Source organism: Saccostrea echinata, unplaced genomic scaffold (genome assembly GCF_033153115.1).
Source record: "Saccostrea echinata isolate AGI-Se365-2 ecotype Australia unplaced genomic scaffold, CSIRO_AGI_Sech_v1 ptg000033l, whole genome shotgun sequence".
Taxonomy (NCBI): Eukaryota; Metazoa; Mollusca; class Bivalvia; order Ostreida; family Ostreidae; genus Saccostrea; species Saccostrea echinata.
In genome coordinates, this window is record NW_026889782.1 from 11,197,369 (window position 1) to 11,202,277 (window position 4,909).

Genomic DNA, 4,909 nt, shown 5'->3' on the forward strand with positions numbered 1-4,909 from the left:
ATTGCTAATGCAATACTCTCAGAATGCTTGTTAACTATTGTCTTTATTATTTGAATCGTCATCTAAAAATGTCAAACAATAGATATAGGCAGCATACGAAGCTGCACGTTGAAGGTAGGGTACTTTGAGTTTCATGAATATCAAAAGAAGTCAGTGACAGGTACACACTTCAAACCTTTCCTAAACACCGAGCACAGGTTTGTTCAGAGTAGAGTTTGAAATATAATGTGTATATTATATATGTAAAAGTTGAGTGAAAATATCTTTGATGAACAACCTTGTGCTCTATGTTTTCTAATTATTCCCCTATTGGTGAAACCGGAGGGGACTATAGGTTTCCTCTGAGTCTGTCCGTCCGTCTGTCTAGCTGTCTGTCTGTCTGACCCTCTGTCTGTCTGTCAGTCTGTCGCACTTGGTTTTCCGCAGATATTGAGCTGATTTTTGGTATGTAAGTATATCTTGATGAGTTAGAGATCAAGTTTGCATTTCGGTTCGCTTCATTGATTTTTGACGGAATTATGGCCTTTTCAGTTTTTAAGGGTTTTCCGCAATTTTCTTCTAAATGCTTTCAGAAATTGAGCCGATTTTTGGAATGTGACTTTACCTTGATTAGTTATAGATCAAATTTGCATTTCGTTCCACTTCATTGATTTTTGACTGAATTATGACATTTTCAATTCTTAACGGGAACCAGATTACACTTGCCGGTAGGGGACTAGTATTGCTAATGCAATACTCTCAAAATGCTTGTTAAAAGTATTGTGATTTTGAATCTCTTCGCTGACATCATTTACATGCGATTAACCTCTTTATGACCTGTTTAGAATCATAAAAAGCTACGTGGATTTGTATTGTTACGGGTAAATGCCTCCAGTAAACGTGCTAGTTCTCAGCTGAAACGTACTCAGTTTTATATCGGTCAGCATGGACTTGTTTGTTTCATCTTGTTATGGCTTTTATTGCCACAGTTTGTAAATAGAAAATTGTATGTGTAGTTGATTGTGAATGGTGAACATATAATTCGTCTTTGAGAGAAAAATATCATACAAAGATCCTCTTTCTATAGTATCTAATCTAAATGTCTCCGCCCATTTCCGTGTAATAGAGAAACCGTAGGCTGATCGGGGGGAAATGTTCCGGCTTTTTTTAGAGCGATATGTGTTAAAAATTGGCTTGTATTTTTTGATATTTTTAATCATTCATTATAAATTAACAATGTTTTAATTAGAAATACTTTGTTATACACAATGAAAACAAACAAAATACAGTTGTAATATTTAACAGGTAAACCAAGGTTGTAAAAAGGGACCACACTACTATACTTTAGGGGGCCGACTGAAGTTTTCATTGCGCAATACTTCGCGCAGCATAGTAAAATAAAGCGTATTTACTCTTTTAAAGCAATATTATTACATAATTTATAGAAATTAACAAATTTAGGAAATCTAAGGTTAAAAATCTTATTACGATTTTAAATAACTGATTTTTTAAACGATGTTTCAAATGATGGGTAGATAGACGTCGTAATAGCGTGTTTTTGACGTTATGAATAACCGAAGTTCTTTAAGCGGGGTAATTAATTATGTCATAAAATAAAAAGTATAATATAGATGCTCTTGAAATCTTAAACAAGGAAATTAAGAATCTCACACTCAGCATCATATTATTCTTTAAGAAAATTTTTGGTATTCGTCATGTTTTGTTGTACTCCATAAAAACAGGAAAATGTCACGATTTTTGACATTTTGAGATGCCCCCCTGGAAACCAGACGGTAGAATTTTGTGTTTCTTGCCAAAAATCTACAAAATAGTATTTCCCATCAAATAATATAATTTGAGCAAAAAGACTATAGTAGCATTAAATTTTGTATAATTTGCTCCGAAATGCGAAAAAAAAAGGATTTTCCTATATAATCCTATAGTAAATGTACTGTATCTTGAGATGGTCCCAAAAAAATAACCAGACGGTAGATGTTCACTAAACTTGGCCTGTATACTGAAGTTAGTGTAAGGTATATATGGTATAAATTTAAAGAGTTTCTCTATAGTAGTTTTAACACAATAAAACCCCAGTCCTTAAGTAGAATACTCCTTTTTCTTAATTTGATCTACTTGACTTAGAACAGAACCCCAGCCAATCCAAATAATGATTCAAAAATAAGCTCCTCCCAAGATTGTGTTATAATAGTGTTATGTCTGAATTGGTTGCTGATTCTAAATATACATATTCAACACGCACACACACAATATCGAACACGCGCAATTTCAAAACTGGCCTCCAATCCATTCAGGTTAGCATGGATTTAAATGAAATTGTTCTTGAATTACTGGGAGACTGGGATTGAGAGGATATTAAAGATACTGAATATTCATTTTTACTTTTTCAATATAATTGTGGTTTAATAAGAAATGTCAAGGCCGTATCCAGCAGGAGTGGACATCGCTTTTACGCCACATAAAAATACCATCAGTAACATTTCCCGGCACTGAAGGAAATTAGCAACACTCTCGCTCCTTCTGTGTCAAAATAATGATGCAAATAGAGCTTTAGATCGAGGCAACGCTGATCTTATATATATATATATATATATATATATATATATATATATATATATATATATATATATATATATATATATATATATATATATATATATATGACGACGACTGTATTTTCTGTATGTGCTGAAATGTGTGTAAAAACATAGTATTCGGAAAAGCTACAAAAATAGTGAACATTACCAAAATGTGAATTCCAAGACCCGGAAAAATTAAATATGATTTTGAAACAGCACTTGTGATTCTCATAATCTTTTTTTTTTCTTTTTGTTTGAGAAATAAAAGCAATAAAGAAAGGCCCACACAACTGCGAAGTGAACAAATCAAACACAGTTCAATATTTCAGAAAGAGAATAATTCTTCACCATGAAGAATCGATTCTTCATGAGAAATGGAAGCATTTGATTAGCTGAATAAGTGAGTTAAGTTTTAATGTAGGAGCGAGTTGGCTGGGCAAACCCCAGTTTGCAATGGAGAGAGATCTCGACTGTCTAAATTTTTCCATATGCTACATTCGAATACCAGTATAAAAAGTAGTCTTTAAATATATTAGTCGATCATATTGACAGTCTACACATACAACGGGTAAACGCAAGTTCGATGATACCGGGTAAACGCGTGTCCGATGATACACGGGCTGTGATAACTTAAATTGATATGATAAATACATATATGTAGTTACATACATATTCGTTGCAACATGTGAGTTTTACAGGAGCGGGGAGGATCTTATTTTTCCCCCAATTTAATGATATCCCTATTTGAGGTACATGTAACTTAAAACAGTGCGTCGAATATTACTTTCTCAGTTCTAAAGAATGGAGCCTGTTATTACGTAACAATTGATGTTTTTTTTTTTTATTATTAAGGCAGTAGTGAAGCTCGAGTAGCTCACAGAACAATAATACATCCAACGTATATCGAAGAACGAGTGTCGACTGACAGGTCAGTGACCTTAAATGTTTTCTATCTGTAACAGAGGATATGTGTTTTCAGTTAATGAAAATATCTTAATGGCATGTGATCTTTATGTCAAGTCTGCATGCTAACATGAAAGATATTAATCTGCAAGTATATGGTGAATATAATTATGATATACAAAAGTACAAGTTTTTTTTCTTTTTTTTTTTACATCTCAAAACATCTTAATGACAACATTTTCATACATTTATAATAGATAACAGAATAGAGTCCTTATTAATTACTTTTAAAGTTTTAATCGAATGTGTAACCAAGGGAATCATACAAAGTTTTTCACACACATTTTTTTTTTGTAGCCATTCTCAACAACTTGCTCCTTGCAGATTAAGCGGGAGAGAGGGTTAAGGGGTCCTTGATTCAGCAACTTATCCAGTTTAAGTCCAGCTACCTGCAAGTCTTACCAGTCAGGAACCTAAAGTATTAAAATAAATGTCTCAATATGTTTTGATAAATCATATAACAAAACGGAGATTGTACCCTTCTGTCATTCCTCCATCTCAATTCCTCCACAGGCTCCAGTATCTTTATGCCCATATCTACGACCTCCCTATCCCCGTCCCGGGCCTCCACATAGGCCAAACGGGATCGGATTTTGGCAAGTCATATTAAGGCCGTGGTATCCATATCAGGAATGAAACGGAGGTCATCACAATAGACGCAATGCCTATACCAAATGCATAACCAAATGAAAATGATAGAGAAATGATACATTAATGCATCTCATTTCAAAAGTATCAAATAATTTATTTAATACCTTTGAAGTAATTTGGACAGGTAATAATACTAAGGTAATTTCTCCTCAAGTATAAATGTATAAATTCTTAAAATGATTGTAATTCATGTACTTAAATTCCCATAATTATACTGATTTACTAAACTTTAGAAAGATCCCTACAAACAAAGATATATAGTGGGTTCCAGTAAATGTTCAACCAAACCTCTTTCTTTACTGATCAATAAAATATTACCAACAGTGAAGGGGAAACTTCAGGGGTACTGTACAACAATATATTCGAAAAGTGGTGTAAATCAGATGTGGATACTAGAAATTCCAAAAGGCCTTTAATATTTGAAATCACAATATTTTAACAAAATCTATATTAAAACGAACGACTTTTCAACACTTTTTTTTCAACAATCCCCCACGATAAATTAAAGTCCAGCTTTTTTCATATCATTGACAGCTGCTTTCCTCTAGTTGTTACAGTAGTCATTTCAATGTAATTATCAGCTGTCCTTTGTGGATATTTTTCTATTGAATTCCTCATCATTATCATCATTCACAATATCGTCATGATTCAATAAAGATAACACACGATGATTGTTAATTTTTTTCTTACTTCTGTGAATGCAAACACATGGGTGAATG